This window comes from Macaca nemestrina, chromosome 3, assembly GCF_043159975.1.
Source record: "Macaca nemestrina isolate mMacNem1 chromosome 3, mMacNem.hap1, whole genome shotgun sequence".
Lineage (NCBI taxonomy): Eukaryota > Metazoa > Chordata > Mammalia > Primates > Cercopithecidae > Macaca > Macaca nemestrina.
Window position 1 is genome coordinate 27,125,699 of NC_092127.1, and position 20,685 is coordinate 27,146,383.

Below are 20,685 nucleotides of genomic sequence, written 5' to 3' on the forward strand. Positions count from 1 at the left end.
AATCCCTGTTGCTGACCTATGTGTATACTATGTGTGACCTGTATGTATTCTTCATCTAATGAAGAATAATCTTTTATAATAATCATGTTTTTAAATATAATAATAATCTACAGTACAAGGTATTAAACAGCATGGAAACAATCATATAGTATTAGAAATAAATAAGACTTCAGAGAACTTTAAGTACAATACTATCTTTTACAGATGAGGAAACTGAGACCCGGAGCAATTGAATGATATCCTTGTAGTTCAAGGCTACCCTATAGCAAATCTTGTGAAAAATGTTGGAATTCTAATACCTGTCTCTCATTTTTCACACCACGTTATGCAACTTCCCTACAATCTCCACAGTTAAAAATATTGATCAGAACATTAAACCCATCCTGAAGTCTATTTTATATGTAAACCTTTTGCTTAAATGTTTGTAGCACAGTTTACAATTAGAGAGCACAATTCTCAGGTGGGGGATCACTGGAATTCAGGAAGAGGGTAGAGCTTTGTGAGTTTTTTAGATTTACATCCACTGGGGTTTGTATTCGACTACCTGATAGAATACCCAAATAACAATGGCTTCATCACTTGAGGGACTGTTTTTCTCACAAAGCGAGGGAGTCTAGAGGTATGAAGTCTAGTGCCAGTGCCATCAGTGAGGGATTTAGACTCTATCTTTCTGCTCACTCTTACCATGTGGCTTGAATCTCGTGCTTATCACTTAACGTCTACATGCTGGTTGTTCCAATTCCAGTCTTGAATTGGTACTCTGAGCTAGATGTTGTCGAAAATAAAAGGCAAAGTCGATCCTGTCCTGTTCTAAAGAGATTGAATGAGAATTTGAGAATTCAGTAGGCTAGTACATCCCACGCACATTTCCATCAGCAAGCCTCGCTGGCAGATCATGGATTATTTTGTTGAGAGGTATGATAATATCTCCAGCGATATTCTGCAGTTAAGTACAATTTATGTTTTTATATCCCGTAGGATGTCTTTAGGCGGCCTACATTTTAAATGAAAGACTAATAAAAAATAAGACACATAATGTGTTACATGGTAAGAATTGCCATGTAGAAAATTAAAGCAGGAAAGAAACAAGAAGATGAGAGTTGAGAAATAAAATTGACTTTTAATTAGGGTACTCATGAAAACCTCATTGAGAGTGACTATTTGTGTCAAAGTCTAAGGTGAGTGAGGCAGTAATCCCAGTGTATATTCGGGACAGGGAATTCTAGGCAAATGTTGTGGTGACAGTATTCCAGGGAGGTTTAGAGAGCTAAGGAATGAATAGAAAATTAAGATTAAATTAAATATTTTCACTAAAGCAAAGATAGCTCACTCAACTATATTTTAATAGCTTTATTTCTACTCACCCATATAATCACACACACCACAGGCATGAAGCCAGGTGCGTACCTTGTGCGTACCTTGGAAGATGTCACATTTACCTGAAGCATAACTAGCTCCTGGAATTTCAGTTTATTGAGAGAAGGAGAACTATTTTTCTACAGTTGAAAATCTCTCAAAAAGTTGATATAATTGAGTGACTTTCATTCAAGCTGATGACTTTAGAGATTGAAGGCTACAAACTTTATCTGTCTATTAAAATGGAAATGACTGTCTAAAGTTTCCTTAAAGAAATTTTGTCTCAGAGAAGTCATTTGAAGTTATGAGTAGGACTGGATGTTCAGGTAAAATTTTCTATACCAAAAAAGAAAAAATACAAGGCCTGAAGCATTATCTCTTACGATTCATACTTAGATTATAGAGTCTATTCAGGGATTTGCAACAGAATGCATATCAAATAACACAATTTCTTCTGGTAATTAAAGGCCTTGGACATATTTAACTAACTTGAGGATATATAAAAATACTAAAGTGATGAATAAGGACAAGAGAGAAAGTTTATATGCTTTTAAAAAGATGTATGCATGTATTTTAAACTTAGTTATTTTATGAAGGAGATCCATGAATTATAATAGCTATGAAAGCCATTCCTCCAAACCTGAGCAGAGTTGAATAACACCCTTAGTCTCTAGATACATAGACACATACATAGATAAAGCTGTGGTCATGGACTATTGGAAATAATTGATGTGTTTTATGCTGGTATAATTGCATGAAAAGTGACCACTTAAATGAAATTTAAACTTTTCTTATGAGTTTTCTTACTCTTCAATCGATGTATCAGGAATAAACCTATTCCAAATCAATACAATCATGCTCACCACAGTAGCAGGAATTACAGTGTAAATGTTATTTGTTAGATTATCATTTCCTAACATTATAGAACCATACAAATAATAAAACAATAAAAAATATATTGTTTTCTATTCTTCTGCATCAGCTGTATCAGTGGAACTTGTGCCAAACCCTATAGTTCAAAACCTGGGGCTTTTGGTACATTCCATTTTCCACCGTAATCCTATATGGCCTCCTGGGTTCCAAGTGAAGCAGTGATCATACTTCTTGTTTCTCCTTATGGATCTACACACTTGACTACCTGGCCCTTCACGTGCAGCCGTCGCCATCAGTTCTGTTCTCGGCAGGAATTGCTTTTCCCTCTTCTCTTCTCCAGTGAGTCTCTTGTTCAGGTCAACAATGAAAACCCACTTACCTTCTGGTTTTTTTTTTTTTGTTTTTTTTTTCCCCCAGTAGCCTACACTGTTTCCATTTCCATCCCATACACCCTAATCTGGTCTGTCTGTGTTCACACATCCGTGCACTCTGTCCTTTCCTAGGTTAAGCATCTAGTACAATCCCTGAGGAGATTAAAGAAGTCCCCCTTGTCCCCCATAGCTGGGAGATCTTAGTCTGGGAGATGGCTGTTACAAACTCCAAATTGCCTACAAAGACAGTCTGAGATTATGCAAGGTCTACCTACCACAGAAAGAACACGCAACATCCCTAGAAAGCCAACCCCACCCCAACCAGCCCTCCTCTGGGCCTACTGGCCTGCATTTTACTCTTAAGGAACATTTTTTTCTATTTTTTCCCAAAGTCACTATGTGGATTAGTTGGACTATGGTAGGGCCTGGCCAACCTCAAGCAGTCATTAATTTTAATTTTCTTTCAAAAAGTATACCCTTCATTTCACATTTAAAAATAACTGTGCATAGGCCATATAAGACCATACACAGAATTAAACATCGGAATTCCTATAAAATCGGTCAGGGTACAGGGATTAGAGTGTGTCGGCTGAAATTTGGAAACTGCCTCCAGGAAGGCTAAGCCTGCTCCGTTTCTTTTTGGGGAAGTAAACCTGTGACAGGACCTACCGTTTTTAGAATTTGGTGTTTACATCAGTATAAGGATTTTATGCTCAAATATTACACATACTTTCCTAACTAATCTGTGTTTACCAATCACAGCTTTGCAATTTCGGTGCAAATAATGAAAGTTTGGAAAAATTATGGAGTGATGATTACCAGCATTAAAAATGATCACTTAAACTGAAATTTAATTTTTTCTTATGTCTTTTCTTTGAACCTTGGGCAAGCATTATTCATCTAGACAGTAATACACTCAACTTGCAGTCCTTTAATATCATCTGAGTGATAGTTGGACTATCATCATCAAGTGGCCTATTTCCTGGAATAACTTGGGTATCTAAGTAAAATCTCTACTAACACTCTTATTTAAATTTTTTAGCTATGATAGCCTAACTGAAAAAAAAGGCGAAAAAAAAAAACCCTTTATTACACATGCGGCACATAGCAAGATAACCACTAGAAATGTCAAAACACTGACAAAAATAGAAGGCTTGTAATTATGCTTCTAGTACAAATTTGCAAATGTCTCAAATTCTGGATGCCCTATTCTCAGAAAATTCCAGGACTTCTTGCACTTTCATACATAATAGATGTGAACTAAAACACGTTCTAAGAATTTGTATTTGACACAAAAGAAAATGTAATATACATACGTCCGATTTTTTTAACTAAATTAAACATGGGTTAGAGACCACACCTTTTGTAGAGTAGAATGAATGGTGTTTCTCTGGTGTTAAAATACCTGTGAGATTCCATGACAAATCAGTGTTTTAGGAACTTTTTTTGAGTTACCTTGAAAATGTGTAATCATGTAAAACAGTTTTAGAGAATGATAATACACTTACATATCACCATACTATAAAAAATAAATAAGCCACACAGAAAAATATACAAAAATGACTCTACAAACTCATAACATACTTGCATAATGGACTTTGAATATTTGAATATAGTGCTGTAGTAATAACATAGGCCGAGTTGCATGAAATATTCATATTTAATTTTCTGTTGTTTTATTTATAAAGTATTGTTGTGAAGGTTTACATGCAGACTTTCAAATTTTGAGAAATTTGAAAATGAATCACAGGGGTTTTGATAGCTGCTTTTGAACCATGGGATTGATTAAAGCAAGAGAATGCCAAATACCCATTGAAATTAAGTGAAATGAACTTAAATTGATGAGTTATCCTCAAAGAGTTAGATGAGTTGCCTACGCAAGGTCATTTCTATTAAGTTCTGAAAGTAGTTGAGTCATTGACACCCCTGCTCAGATTTGCTGCTTGAATTGGTATCAGGAAGTTTTGGCCAATGTGTGTGAGGTAAGGAAGAAGACATCTCAGAATTTCTTTTTTCTTCACTCTTTATTCATCAAGAACAAGCCTGAGAGATTCCGAAGAACTTCATCAAACCTGACATTTATTTCCCACCCATTTTTTTTTTTTTAAACAAATACTATGTTATGCTTTGGAAACATATAGTGTCACATTTTTCATACTTAAAAAAAAAATATATCCCTAGTCCCTGACTGAAAGATGCTATTAATCTATACAATGAATTAAAATAAAACCTCATTGCAAATATTAGTTCACAAGGTGCAATCATCCATATATTTAGTAATATATCATCACTGTCAAGAGACTTCCAAGGATTATTTTTGCCACTTCTCTCTTCCAGAAAAGAGAACACTGATACAATATACAAAGTTTTAACAGACATAGACTCATCAGTGATAGGATATGGTCATCAGTAGTGGTTGAAAGTCTGAAAAAAAAGATTAAAATTGAATGTGCTTGGGAAAATTCTCTCTCCTCTTCGATTGTGCTTTTCCTATTTTGGAGCCATAATAAGATTCAGCTAAGAATGTGCTCTCTGCCTTAGAAAGACAAGTAGGAACAAAAACAGAAAGAAAACATGGAGGAACAGGTTTATGTGTGGCTCAAACCTAATTTGTTTCTAAAAAGTCAGAATGGCTTATGCATGATGCATGAGTCCAGCTCAATGGGGTGAGAGAACCTGTAAGAAATTGAAGACAAACTTCTACATAGAAGTAATACGTAGGTATTTGTAGAAATGTCCTTCTTGTAAATGTATCGCTCCAAAGTGTATCTCTTTGTGGACATAGGGAACTGGAAAGCAATAGCTGTGTTAACTAGCTATTTGGTTTACTCAAAATTCTCATATCAAAACTCTTGTGAATTGGGATGCTGCTTCTATTTTTAATATATTGTTCTCTGTCACATTGGCATAGCATCATTCCATACATTGTAGTGACCAGGAAAGCAATAAAAAGCTTTTGATTGCTACTTAAGAATCATTGTGAATAAATACATTCAAAAGAAAATAAATCATTGTCAAAGTTGAACACAAAGCTAAAGACGTTGTAATTTAAACAAAGACTTTCCATTTTTGTGTAAAGCACTTATTTAAATTAGATTTATGTGGACCTTGAATAATCCATTTCCTTTCTGGAGTCCATTTGGAATTTTTTCTTTGGAATCTGCTATTTAAATTAAGGCTGTCAGGAAATGTTACCATGGTTACTTGCATCACCTGAGCATGAAATGAGAGTTTTTGAATATTTTCATTTCTATGCTATCATCACTGCCTTATGTACAAGGCAATTATATCTTTAGGGGTTAATAATACATTTCACTACCTTTATATGAAGCTCATTTATAATCCACTGAGATATTGCAAATGTACTCTCCCACTTAAAATGAAACTCTGTGTCCATTTCATTCCTGTGGGAGGCAGGATAGGAGAAAAGGGCAACGTAACTCCAGAGGATGATTGGAGTTCGGCATTTTCTTATGGGACAGATATACACTGCCCATTGTTTCTTCTCTCTACTATTTTTAACGGTTTTATTTTCTTATTCTTTTCTGTTATTCCATCTCTAGTAAATAAAGTCCTGCATCCTAGATCCTTAAGTTTAGATACATCTTGACCAACCTAAGAGCTTTATTCCTTAAACTATTCCTAAGCCTTTCCTTACAGCCCTGCTAAAGCTATTCCCTGTAAGATTCCTTCACTGGAATGTGACAAATAGCCAAACATGGCTAAAATCCACAGCTAAAGTTGATGGCCAATAGATTCAGTGAATTTCCACACTTGTTGGCCATATTTCTCTATATTTTAACATGGGGAGATGTAATGAAAACACAATTTTTATACAGAATAAAAATGTGATACTTCCCATAAGAGACTGACATTAAAGATCTTGCATGTCCTGTCTTTTAGAAATATACTTTTGATATCATTCTTTTTTTTTTTTTTTTTTTTTTTTTGAGACGGAGTCTCGCTCTGTCGCCCAGGCTGGAGTGCAGTGGCGCGATCTCGGCTCACTGCAAGCTCCGCCTCCCGGGTTCACGCCATTCTCCTGCCTCAGCCTCCCGAGTAGCTGGGACTACAGGCGCCCACAACCGCGCCCGGCTAATTTTTTGTATTTTTTTAGTAGAGACGGGGTTTCACCGTGGTCTCGATCTCCTGACCTTGTGATCCGCCCGCCTCGGCCTCCCAAAGTGCTGGGATTACAGGCGTGAGCCACCGCGCCCGGCCTGATATCATTCTTTTTCTATCTCATCCTAACAAGATAAGATTCACCTCAAAGGCCGGGCCTTCATTGTGCAGGCTTCAGTTCTTGCATTCACAGCACAGTGGTGAAGTAGCCACTTGGAATCAAAATTGCCATCAAGGACAATTCTCAAGAAACGTCCACTAGTATAGTATGTCATGTGTTCTTTCCATTTCCTGTTCCACAAAGCAGTGAATAAGACTTAATGCTCTTCATAAATTTTTATGGCCTCAGTATTTGCAGAGAATTGGAGGATCCCGTACCAAACTCAGAACTAGCACAATGATAATATAATTATTATTTGCCTAGTAATTTATAAAGAATTGCTACATTTATTACCACATTTTATCATAGACTCAACCCCAGGAAACATATAGGGCAAGAATGTTCATTATCTCCATCTTATATGTATGGAAAACAAAAATTTACGTATGGGAAGTAATCTATCTGAGATTACATGATTGATAAGAATATGACCCCAGGGTGACTGATGATAAATTCCAAGAGCTATTTCTTATATATTACGGTCCCTTCTCTTTACTCTCCACACTCAAGTCTAAAAAAAAGTAAATAAGTTGCTCTTAGGATCTAAAATAGAACACAATGAGAAAAGTCAGGTATGTTTGTTTTTTCCTTTTCCTGACTTTTATTAGTGCTTTGTTTTTATTTTTCTCCCTTAAAACTAAACATACTTTTATCAATTCTTCTTCTAGGTAAAAATTAAAACACAAAATGCTAATTTATTCTCGTTTTCTAATTTTGCATGTTTCTTTATATGACGATGTCTATAATTAGAGTTTAATTCTATCCATCTCTTCTGTTTTCATAGATAAAAATGGTTTTATATATTTTTAAAATCCGATTGAGTTTTCTTTCTTAAGGCACAAATCTCTTTGCCGAAATCACCTAATAATATAGGAAAAAGCCTGATTACCGCCAGAACAGTACATGTTCAGACGTCTGACAGACAATTTCCTGGAATAGCCCAGCTCTGAGAGGGTAAGCACACATGATATGCCGGATAAAAAACAACTGAGTGGTGGCAGAGTACAACTAAACATAGCATTAGAGTAAGTGGCTGCATTAGTTACAGTCAACGGAAATTTCCAGAAAATAGGTCTAGGCTTTTAGTGAGAGTCTGTTCTCTAATTCTACTCAACACATAAAATTCATTTTCTAGAAACTAATTTGAAGTTTCTCTATCCAAACATAACCTACAGAGGTCTTTAAGCATTTTGGTGAATTTTGAAATTATTTTAAGAATGGATTGTATTGCCTTAATAGATCATGGTATTTAAAGTGCATATTTTCTGAGTACGTGTTATATTACCACTGACTGAAACATACAGTTATAATAGTGGTTCTTACTCTTTTAGGTATATATTTATTCACTTTTCAGCAATATGTACCAGAATTATGCTTTTATTAGTATTGTATTATTACAATGAGTGCCCAACACTCATTCTTCATGTGAGGATTAGGGTTAAATTTTGGAGGGAAAGAGTGAAAGCAATAAGGCTGGTTTTGATGCTCTTGCTGTGCTGATGATACAACACTGCTGCCTGCCTTCTTTGCTCTCTATCACCACAAAACAAAAGCCACTACAGCTGTGAACTCAAATGTGCGCACCCTAGACCTTGTCATGACCTTGATCCCAAATCTTGCGATGTATTATCTCTTCCTATTCTTGTGATCCCACTCCAAAATTATTTGACCTCATTAAGACCTCCAATTCAGTGAACTTACCATTTTTTCACTATAATTCATAATCTATTAGCCATTTTATGGCTTCATATTTGTCACCCAACTGAGATTTCATGGTCCAGCACTATAATAATATCATGGAACATTTTCTCTTCTTTTTTCCTTCTGCTATTCACACCCATAAGGCCTTTGGCCAAACCCAACTACCTATCTATATTATAACTCAGCTGAAGCAGCTGAGCACTGACAGAAACACACCACACCAGGTTCACTGGACTCATTTAAACTTCATGAACAAAACTTAAAACCGAATACTCAGCAAATACAGAGTACTTTACTTTCTCAGTAAATTCATTTTCTCTTTTCCTAAAATGGTTTTTTTACACCATATCCTCTTTCCTCAAGTTTCCTAAAATTCTCCACATTTCTCAATTTGAAGTGTTGCCTTTTTCACATTTCACTAAAAAGTAAGTAAGATCAGTGAAAAAAAAAATCATCCTTCTACCACCAACTCCGCCAACCTACCTGCATCTGTAATAAGACAGTCCTTGTAGGGATTGACATGACAATGAAATATTTCTCCCCTCTCTGTAGGGCTAATTTAATTTTGAATTAGACTTAGATTACTATCACATTCCTAAGACTTCTACCTTGCGTTCTGTCTTCTGCATCAAATTTGTCTTATCTCTTTTGAAGTACTCTAATCAACACACAAACATATTTTAACATAAATATCTTTAAAAAATCTCCTTTGAGCTCAGATTTGTTTTTCAGCTACTCCTCATATGTTTCTTTCCTTCCCACAAGACTAAAACTCCTAGGAAAAAATTGTCTTTGTCTATTGGTGTCTCTCTTTCCATATTTCCAGATTTTTCCTCAACCAGTTTCAATCTGGCTTTCACGCTTAACAGGAGTTCTAACCAAAGTTGGCAGTGGTGTATATGCCAATGGTCAGATATCTGTATTAATCTAATAAGCTTCAATAACGTTCAACACAGTTTACCACAACCTCCTTGAATACAATTTCTGTTCTGTGCTTCCAAAACCTCTAGTGCATTAGATTTTACTTATACCTCAGTAGCTTCTCTTCCTTGTCTCCTTACTACTTTGTAAACACTGGCGAACACTGGACTCTAAACACTGTAAACACTGGACTCTAAACACTGGCGAACCCTTGGGTCCTATCCTCCACCTCTTTTGCTTTCTTTTTACTTCAGTTCTCCTATGTGATCACATTTTGCCATCGGATTAAAATATTACCATCATATTGGTTTTTATATAATAGTATCAAACATTATCTCAACCTAGGCATTATCCCTGAGCTTCAGATTCATATGTCCAATTGCCTTTATGACTTATTCACTCAGATATATTATAGCCTTTCAATATAATACAGGAAAGAATAAAACTACTGATTTGCCTCCCCCGTTCGCACCTCAAAAACCTTTCCCATTCTACTATGGAGCACCAAATCTTCTTTTTTTTTTTTTAAAGGCAAAACTGTAGAAGACATTCTTGACTTTCTTTTCCTCCTGACAACCCATATACTATATCTAATTCAACAAAGATTTATGAACTCCCTGAAATACATATGTAAGAAATATATATTATATAATGATATCATGTATATATATGTAAAAGAAAACGATAAGTTCTCATCTTTTCCTTCTCTACACCCCTTGCTCATGCCACCAGTATGGCTTAACCTGATCTCTACATAAGCCTGTGAACTGACCTTGCTGCATTCCCTCTTGAACTTATCCACCTATTCTGCACAGCAGCCAAGTTGATTAAAGCCTAAGTCAAATCTTGTCTCTATCTTGCTTAATGTTCTCCAATGTCTTCTCATCACATGTAGAGAATCAAAACTCTTTTGGTGGCTTTCAAAGCCTTATGACATTTGGTCTCTGCTTATCCTGCCAATCTCCCTCTGCACTCTCTATGATGATTGGCAGCTGATGCTCTCTCTGTTGAAGGCCCCTTCTCATGTATCCTTACCACAGCCTTTTCCGTGATCCCAGTTTCAACTCAAATGTCAGCTTCTCAGAGACCCCTTCCCCAATAACCTGCCTCTATCTCTTAGTCTTTCATATATTACCCAATTTTTTCTTCCAAAAGTGGAAGACTTATTATTATTCATGGAGCAGAAGTATATATTTGAGAATCTTCTGTGGAGAATTATAGTCATGGACACAAATGAGATCCTAGGGGAAGAGTGCATAGAAGAGGAAAGGAGAAATCTCTGCTGGGTCATGAATAAATTCAACATGAAATCAATGTAGAGAAATTAGTTGGCAAGCAAACTAGGAGATAAAGGATGTGGTAGGAACTCAGAAGACTGTGGGGACATTGACAAAGAAACAACTGGAGAATTTATTTATTTATTTATTTATTTTTGGAGACGGAGTTTCGCTCTTGTTGCCCAGATTGGAATGCAAAGGCACAATCTCGGCTCATCAAAACCTCTGCCTCCCAGGTTCAAGCGATTCTTCTGCCTAAACCTCTCGAGCAACTGGGATTACAGACATGCACCACCATGCCCAGTTAATTTTGAATTTTTAGTAGAGAAGGGGTTTCTCCATGTTGCTCAGGCTGGTCTTGAACTCCCAACCTCAGGTGATCCACCCACCTTGGCCTCCCAAAGGGCTGAGATTACAGGCATGAGCCACTGCACCCAGCCCAGGACTGGAGAATTTTAAGAAGTTGAGCGTAGTTATTGGTACTGAACGCTTCTGAGTAATCAAGTACATAGATGAATTTAATATATCAGTTGGATGTATAGAAATATAAGCCTTTGTAGCCTTATGAAGAAGTGATATTGGTGACAGTCATGTTGGTGTGTAAAGCAGGTAGCAGGGAAAAGGTATTAGTAGATATGGAAAATAATTCTGAGGAATTCATATATAAATGGGAAGACACATAGGACTAACAACTGAAAATAATTTTGTATAGGAAGTGAGGTTTCTTTTCAAAAATTAGAACAGTAATTTTTGAAAGAAGGTGAAGAAATATTAGTCTTGAAGGGACCAGGGTTATATGTGTGTGTACTTGCCAATTTATAGGCTTCTGGCAAGAGAGCAGCCAAAAAACAACAGAGATGAAAGCAAACCAAAACTCTCAGTGAGTAATCTGGTTAATTACAGTCAGGAAGGAGAGCAAATCCTTCGGAGAAGACAAAAATATAAGAAATGTACTGATTTTAGTGATATAGTTACAAAGGGCCAGTAGAAGGGAAGATGAAGAGGGATACAGGTGAACTCAAGCAAGTTCAGGCTTTTCTGTAATGATGGGATGATGGAGAATCCACAGGAAAGAGAGCTTACAGAAGTGACCTGGGGAAATAGTTTGGAAGTCTCTTTGAAAAATGTGGGCACTGTGCCTAACATCCAGAGGAAACTTTGGCTGAAGGGGTGGCTGACTCAGAAGCTGCAGATTCTACAGCCTACAGGAGCCTCCTACTCTGGCCATGTGGAAATAGCAAGATCTATAATCTTGCACTATTTTTAGCTCCAGCAGCTTTAAAGTAGAATTATGTAAACAATGTGAAGAAAATCACATTTTTGCTTGGTGCTATTGAACCAAATGCAATGAAATCTGTATTTTAAGTAAAAAAATCTATAGAAACATTTCCCAAAATAATTGTCCCATGGCCGTTAAGTCAATAAAAGTTGGTCACTTGCTACAACATGATTAATATTTGTTTTATTGAAAAAATATTTTGAAGGCATATATTTGACGAGGGAGGAAAAATAAGAGACTGATTTGCCGCAAAAAGAAAAATGCACAAGAGAGATTCTTTGAAACCTGACAAATATACTAAAATATGTTTGAAATTAGCAAGTAAGCCGTTATTATGATCTCTATTATATAGTTGAAGCAATTGAAGCTTGCAACAGTTAAGGATGAATCAAACTCATAATTATTAAGTGATGGAGACTAATTTTGAGTTCATTTTTGTGAGTTTTTGCTCAATATACTTTTCTTCTATATTATGCTGCTTCTTCATTGAGCCTTATATTGTGAACCTTATTATAACCTTTGCTGAGGACAAAATTGCAGCCATCTGAACATCTGGTGCTTCTTTTCTGTTACACTAAGGTTTCTCTGAAGAGTTGGTAGCTGGAATACTAATTTCAACTCTAACAATAATTAACCATCAGCAGATATTTTTATAGTTGCATTGTACAAAAAGTTGCTACAGAACTAGAGATATTTTAAGTTTAATTTTAATCAAAGCAGCCATTTCTCTGTGATTTCCAAAAAAATTACAGTATTTTTTGGTAAGAATGAAAGTCTTTTTCAATCTATTTTTTAAAAACATGCCTAAGGTTACTTTGACATGTGTTTGATACTCTCTTTGAGTATGTTAGATCAGGGTAATAAATGCCTTTTTATCATAGGAACATTCAATAATACAGATATATAAAGAATTTTAACATTAAAAAAAACTTCCATAATTGTATTACCCAAAGTCAACCTTAGTATGTATAATATTTTAGCATATTACTTTCAGCCTTGATGTATCAATCTACATGCATGCATTCTTTCCACACATAATAATTGGGCATCTACTTTGTGCCAGATATTGACTTAGGCTGTAAGCCTACAGAGAGTACAAGATAGGGCCACTGTCTTCATTAAACACAATTCACCAACTTTTTCTTGCTTTCTCTCTCTCTTCAATACAAATAGACATAGATAGGTATATAGAAATATATGTAGGGTATACTTTCATTTCTTAGAATTATACTTTGAGTATTTCCCTCTTGCTAAATAATTGTCATGGAGTGTTCAAACCATCGTAGAACATTCTCTTATCATTGGAGATTCTCATTCTGATTTATATTATATTACCATTGTAACGATGAAAATTCCTCAGATATTCATGTTTATCTAATGAATTTATTGATCATTAAAATATGTTCATTTAAAAAAACCTGAAAAGTCAGGAAGCAAAACAAAATTAGTCACTTATCCTGTTGTCTATAAATAATAATAGCTCACAATTTAATGAGATTCTATCTCAGCTATTAACAAACTTCACAAAATGCTTTGCACTAATTTGCATCCTACTACTTTAATTAAAATTATATCTCACACTTTGGATACTTATTACTAAATAGAATTTTTAAAAAGTCAGTGGTATTAAATAACCATTTAATAAACATTGAATGTGTTAATTAAATTTTGCTCATCAATTCGTTTTTATATTTTTCTCATTTTCTTGACCATTGTGACGGTGAATATGTTGAATATTTTATTAACTAGGGACTGTTCCCTTTCTCTACTTGTGTATGTACACAAATGCATATGTGTTCTTTTAGAGTTATTTTTAAAATCAAATATGTTTAACTATGACCTAATGGCAACTATGTATCCTTATTGGTGTCTTATTTCTAAATGTTTAGATAATACAATGTGCTCATGAAGTCACACAGGCAAGAAAGCAGAGGCATTGTTGTATAATTCCATTGTCAGCATAAAATAGAATTTAGATTTCCTTTTATATTTTTAGAGGGTAATGATATGACAGTTATGTGTATGAAATAATCTAAATGTATATTTGATATTTATTATTCACATACACCATAAAGAATCTCTACCTACTGTACTGAGCCTCTACCTATATGTTTTACCATTTTTTGCTATGATATGAGCTTATGTGATGTTCCCCTCACTGCAAATCACCTTTAGTCACGTACCATCCAATTCCTTCTTAATTTTACCAAAATGATCTTAAGTGTCTTCTCTTTTTCTCCTGTGTCATCAAATCACTAGATTATTTCCATCAATGTACATACGTCAAAATACCATCCTTCTTTAGGCACAATGCATCTACCCTACATGTCTCTGCTTCTCTTTATAACAAATTTTTCTTAATGAGTCAAACTGCATCCTTGTTGTATCTTTTAATATTTTTCTTGAAGGTTCTTCCGTCTTCCCCCTCTACCCCATTGCTCCAGTAAAATAGCTCTTGTTAAGGTAATCAGTGTTGCCAAATTCAATGCTCATTTCTCTGAGCATAAATGTCTTATCAGCCGTATTAGATGTAGTTGGTCACTGCCTTTTATTGAAGCCCTCTTTTCACTTGATTTTAGAGGTCCTTCTCTCTTTTAATTCTGGATCTGCATATTTGGAAACTCATTTTCAGCTCCTCTGATGATTTCTGCTCCTCTCCTAGTTGTTTAAACTTTTACATATTTCAGGCCTCAATCCATGACATAGGTGTTTTCTAACTTCTCTTATTACCTAAATTTTCTCATTCAATCTCTGTATACATACATATATATACACTATATATAAACTTTTATATATATACAGTATAATACTACTATATATAGTATAGTACTCTTTCTCTCTGTATATGTAATATAGCATATATATATTAAACTATGGGATATACTTTATATGTATATACTATACTATATATACATATATAGAGAATGTGTATACTTTTAAAAAATTTATATATGTATACCCACATGCCAGTCAATACAAATGTCTGTCTCTAAACCAGATTCCTTTCATAAACTCCAGGCTTCTTGACATTTCCACTTGAATATTTGGTATCTCAATACTGGATTTCTGAAATTGTACTTTCCTAAGCTTCCCATTCTGGTTTTCTCTTCCATTGTAATAAGCACCACCTCATTTATCCAAGTCAAAAGCTTCGAATTTTCTTTGTCTTAAAACAATCAATCCATCAGCAAATCCTGTAACTGCTGTCTTCAACATTATATATTATGAAACTAATATATTAATATGAAACTAATATATTAGTTTCATAATACATATTTTTCTAATTTTTCTAATACATTTTCTAATATATTAGAAAACTAATAGGCAAGTATCACAAGGTTAAACAACACACAATCACTATGCAAAAGTCAATTGCTTTTCTGTATACCAGCAATAAGCAAGTGAAATTTAAAATTTAAATAAGATTAGCAATATCACAAAAATATGAAATATTTCACCATAAATCTAAGAAAATACATAATGTTGGTAAGCGGAAAACTACAGAAATGTAATGAAAGAAAAAAAGATCTAAATAAATGAAAAGATATATTGTGGTCACAAATTGGAAGACTTAACATTGTTAAGATGTCAATTTGTCCCAGCTGATCTATACATTCAAGAAAATTCTAATCAAAATCCAAGGAAGGTATTTGGTAGATATTGACAAACTGATTCTAAATTTTTCATGGAAAGACAAAAGCCTTAGAATAACCAGCAAAATCAAGAAGATGAGCACAGTTGGAATGTTTTTAATGCCTGATATAGAGACTTTTTATAGAGAAACAGTAATCAAGGCAATGTCTTATTGACATAGAATAGACAGAGAGATCTGTAGAACAAACTAGGTAGACCAGAAAGAGATTCACACACTGATAGTCATATGATTTCTGATGAAGGATTAGAGGTGAAGACATCAAAATGACCTCATATTTAGTATAATACAGATACAATGGTCATATGTAGAAACATTTACTATATATATGTAGTCATAGGATAGTATATATCTGTATTTCCTGCTCTATTAACTGAACATCTCTGGAAATAATGACACCCCAGCAGCAATGAGCACACCTAGTGTCCAGACTTTGGTTTTTAATACCATTCTCCAATAATTTTACTCCTTCACTGGAACACTTGTAGTGTCGAAAGATAGGTGCCCAAAGCACACAAACACACATGCACATACACACACACACAATAAATGATGAAAGTATGTCAAAGTGACACAGGATGCAATTAAAAGAGCCTCTAATGGCCGAAGCTGGGACAATTTGAGCAAGAAGGTAAAAGTAAAGTAGTACTAGATGACATATCAAAATATAAAATAAATATTCATAAGCCAATATTTACATAAATAAATGATTGAATAAATAAATAAATGGAAGAGAAATAGTGATTCTCCCATGCAGAAGAATTTCAAATATCTTAGGTAGATACTCTGCCCTCAAGGAAGAGGAACATAACTCTCCACTCCTTAAATGTTCAGTCATAGTGTTCCACATCATGGTGTAAAATACAAATCATTTATAAATGCAATACCTTGGGTGGACTAAGCATTATTCTTTCAAATATAACCAATAATTCTTCTATGTTCCAAGGCCTGTGGATATAATGTGGCATTATGATGACAATTATGTTCGTGTTGTCATTATTTAAGAATCACTCGTAACAGATGATTGTCTAACCACCTGGTCAAAATATAAAATCATACATATGCAGGAGATTGTAATCCACCCTCCCTTCCCTGATGCCTGGGCAAATATATAATTAGATTTCCAATTTGAGAATCGCCTCTTCTCCACACTTCTTGTTATTGGATCAACAGTGCTTTCCCCTTCTACTGGGGAATGCAAGTGCTTATTTACATGTGAAGGACCAACTATTTCTCACTTTCAGGCAGTGTGATTTAGGTGGCTTTGGTTTCACCTCCTAATTCTAAACCTGGTTATGTGATCCAGTGGAGATACTTAGGATTACAGGAATTGGTTCACAGAAAGGCGATGATTCAAGCCAAACCCAGGAAAACCAGACTGGGAAGCTAAAAATATATTTACATTCAGGGATACAAAGCAAAATGTAACACTGGGGAAAGTGTATCTTAAAAGAAAGCCCATAGGGGAAAGCAATGTCCAAAGTTGAAAAGGTATAGATTTGATGCATGTTTTAATAATTGGGTCTAGTTGTGCTTAAAGCCACACAGCTTTGACTTTTCAGTTAGGAGAATCCAATGATTGCCCTTTTCATTGGATAAGCCATTGTGAACTAGATCTTGATTTCTTACCACCAAACGGGCCCTGCCCATTGCATCTCTCCTCACTTACCCTCCCAACCCCCTGGCGCTCCACCAGCCCCTGGAGGGGTGGGAGGAAGGAAATGTTTTTTCCTGTTTTTATTTTACTTTCAGAAATTTAAAGAAATTTAAAGAAATAAAATTTAACAATTTTATTAGGCACTTCATTTTTCATTGATTATGAAAGCATTCTTGTATTATTGGGCCATGACTTAAAAATTATTTTTATAGCAATTTAAACAACAGAGGCTTTTTTCAAATAGTTTCCAGTTATCTGCTAGGATACCATATCAGAGCCTTTGTGCTTGGCCTCTTACCTAGATGATTATTGACTACAAGTACTAAACTATGCAAAGACTACTGATATTGAGAAGGGGACTTAATATTCACTTTACAAGAGCTCATGCTTGAATATAAATAATTATACTTTAATTTTTCCTGCAGTTCTCTTAGCACTCAACTTGTGCACACCCTCCAAGGAGAATTAGTTCAGGAAATACAATTTGAGTAAAATAAAGATGAAAAACATCTAGCTATAAACAGTTATCCTATAATTGGAAGGATTTTAATCCTATGATTTGATGGATTAAAAATTCTGTCCCAAATTTATTATATTTACTCTTAGGTTTATATTCCATCATGAACATACACAAACCCCAAATGTCTAGCACTGAGCACAACATTAATTAGAAACATGATCCCCAGGTCTACAAATTAAGGTGACTATGATTGTAAACTTTGAAATATACTTATTCATGTTACAGCTTCAGTAAAATGGTCATGTCCCACAAATTCACTCTATGACTAGAATGACTTGATTGATAAGTACTGATTCGTGCCTAGGTGCCTAGGATACTATACATATATTTTAAAAATGAGGGTCATGCATGTTTTTTTTTTTTTTTTTTTTTTTTTTTTTGAGACGGAGTCTCGCTCTGTCACCCAGGCTGGAGTGCAGTGGCCGGATCTCAGCTCACTGCAAGCTCTGCCTCCCGGGTTCACGCCATTCTCCTGCCTCAGCCTCCCGAGTAGCTGGGACTACAGGCGCCTGCCACCTCGCCCGGCTAAGTTTTTTTTGTATTTTTAGTAGAGACGGGGTTTCACTGTGTTACCCAGGATGGTCTCGATCTCCTGACCTCGTGATCCGCCCGTCTCGGCCTCCCAAAGTGCTGGGATTACAGGCTTGAGCCACTGCGCCCGGCCAAGGTCATGCATGTTTATTGTATGTATACATTGTACTGTTTCCTAAGATTTGTGTCCAGAAAAATCTGTAACATATGAGTAAACTGAGATATAAAGAAGCGATATGTTGACAGTCCCATAGCTCTTGAGGTGGAGTTGGTATTTGACCCAGAGAGCGCCAGTGTAATACAAACCCAAGATTTTATTATACTGCCTCTAGTGGATAAAGGGCTAGTCAAAGCATTTCTAATGAATTCTAAATATAATTCTATCAAATTTAATAACACTGATTTTCACCAAAGACTCTAAGAGTCTCACAATAAACAAATGTTTGTTGTCCTGTTGGCACTAGGACTAGGTTTAATGAGGCATCACCCTTTTGAAAAGGATGCCGGCGGAGCAAGATGGCCGAATAGGAACAGCTCCAGTCTCCAACTCCCAGCACAAGCGACACAGAAGACCGGTGATTTCTGCATTTTCAACTGAGGTACTGGGTTCATCTCACTGGGGAGTGCTGGACGATCGGTGCTGGTCAGCTGCTGCAGCCCGACCAGCAAGAGCTGAAGCAGGGCGAGGCATCGCCTCACCTGGGAAGCGCAAGGGGGAAGGGAATCCCTTTTCCTAGCCAGGGGAACTGAGACACACAACACCTGGAAAATTGGGTAACTCCCACCCCAATACTGTGCTTTAAGCAAACGGGTACACCAGGAGATCATATCCCACACCTGGCCGGGTGGGTCCCACGCCCACGGAGCCTCCCTCATTGCTAGCGCAGCAGTCTGTGATCTACCGGCAAGGCAGCAGCGAGGCTGAGGGAGGGGCGCCCGCCATTGCTGAGGCTTAAGTAGGTAAACAAAGCTGCTGGGAAGCTCGAACTGGGTGGAGCTCACAGCAGCTCAAGGAAACCTGCCTATCTCTGTAGACTCCACCTCTGGGGACAGGGCACAGTAAACAATAACAAAAGCAGCAGAAACCTCTGCAGACGCAAATGACTCTGTCTGACAGCTTTGAAGAGAGCAGTGGATCTCCCAACACGGAGGTTGAGATCTGAGAAGGGACAGACTCCCTGCTCAAGTGGGTCCCTGAACCCTGAGTAGCCTAACTGGGAGACATCCCCCACTAGGGGCAGTCTGACACCCCACACCTCACAGGGTGGAGTACACCCCTGAGAGGAAGCCTCCAAAGCAAGAATCAGACAGGTACACTCGCTGTTCAGAAATATTCTATCTTCTGCAGCCTCTGCTGCTGATACCCAGGCAAACAGGGTCTGGAGTGGACCTCAAGCAATCTCCAACAGACCTACAACTGAGGGTCCTGACTGTTAGAAGGAAAACTATCAAACAGGAAGGACATCTACACCAAAACCCCATCAGTACATCACCATCATCAAAGACCAGAGGCAGATAAAACCACAAAGATGGGGAAAAAGCAGGGCAGAAAAGCTGGAAATTCAAAAAATAAGAGTGCATCTCCCCGGCAAAGGAGCGCAGCTCATCGCCAGCAACGGATCAAAGCTGGACGGAGAATGACTTTGACGAGATGAGAGAAGAAGGCTTCAGTCCATCAAATTTCTCAGAGCTAAAGGAGGAATTATGTACCCAGCACAAAGAAACTAAAAATCTTGAAAAAAAAGTGGAAGAATTGATGGCTAGAGTAATTAATGCAGAGAAGGTCATAAACGAAATGAAAGAGATGAAAACCATGACACGAGAAATATGTGACAAATGCACAAGCTTCAATAACCGACACGATCAACTGGAAGAAAGAGTATCAGCGATTGAGGAGCAAATGAATGAAATGAAGCGAGAAGAGAAACCAAAAGAAAAAAGAAGAAAAAGAAATGAACAAAGCCTGCAAGAAGTATGGGATTATGTAAAAAGACCAAATCTACGTCTGATTGGGGTGCCTGAAAGTGAGGGGGAAAATGGAACCAAGTTGGAAAACACTCTTCAGGATATCATCCAGGATATCATCCACGTATGTTTATTGCAGCACTATTCACAATAGCAAAGACTTGGAATCAACCCAAATGTCCATCAGTGACAGATTGGATTAAGAAAATGTGGCACATATACACCATGGAATACTATGCAGCCATAAAAAAGGATGAGTTTGTGTCCTTTGTAGGGACATGGATGCAGCTGGAAACCATC